The sequence below is a fragment of the Geospiza fortis genome, unplaced genomic scaffold, assembly GCF_000277835.1.
Source record: "Geospiza fortis unplaced genomic scaffold, GeoFor_1.0 scaffold289, whole genome shotgun sequence".
Taxonomy (NCBI): domain Eukaryota; kingdom Metazoa; phylum Chordata; class Aves; order Passeriformes; family Thraupidae; genus Geospiza; species Geospiza fortis.
The window spans coordinates 463,994-464,712 of NW_005054478.1; the positions used below are offsets into that span (position 1 = coordinate 463,994).

Sequence of the window (719 nt, forward strand, 5' to 3'; positions counted from 1 at the left end):
TGCAGAGGGGCTGGGCTGTGCTGGGTGGGAACACGGGGGTGTACACTGGGCTTACTCTGAAGCCAAAGCAGCCCTTGAAGCCCTCACTGGTCTGAATGTGCCCAAACTGTGGGAAAGGGATCCATCCCAATGTGATGGGAAGAGCCGGGACCCGCTCGGGTAGGGGCTGGGGCTGAGGGCATCAGGGGCTGTGCAGCAGGTGAGTACTCTGTGGCAAGAACTGCTGTGTCAGAGGTGGAAATGGAGAGCAGGAAGGGGCTGGGTGTGCTCAGGGAGCAGAGCTGACTGCAGGCCAGCTCTCTGGCACAGACTGAGGAGACCCTTAGTGGGGTGCAGCCCAAACCACTGAGCCTTGGCTGCATCCTGGAGCATCCCATCACCCACAAAGGGCAGCCACCCCCAAAGCACCATCCTGAGCATCCTCCAGCCACTGAGGAGCTCTGGGTCAGAGGCGTTAATGGATTGGCCATGGCTCCAAACACGAGGAGCTCCGTGCTCAGGGGTGGCTGTGGGCACAGGGGTCATATGGACAGTGCAGGGGACAGACTGGGCTGGCACGTGGCCTGTGTCCTGTGCTGTTCTGGGTTGGTGGGGGCGGTGGGCAGGGCAGGGGGAGTGGGCACTCCGGGTGTGCCCCTTCTCCCTGTTCCTCCCAGCCTGGGGGGGCAGTGACACCCACCCCACCAGTGGCCTCCTCCCAGTGGGGGCTTCAGAGGCTG

The 719-nt window shown here is 63.1% G+C and overlaps 1 long non-coding RNA gene across 1 annotated transcript in view; it reads left to right on the forward strand.

Annotated features, from left to right (window-relative positions):
- The window catches only part of LOC115948692, a 15,190-nt gene that overhangs the window by 14,180 nt on the left and 291 nt on the right, over positions 1-719 (forward strand). The window lies entirely within an intron of this gene.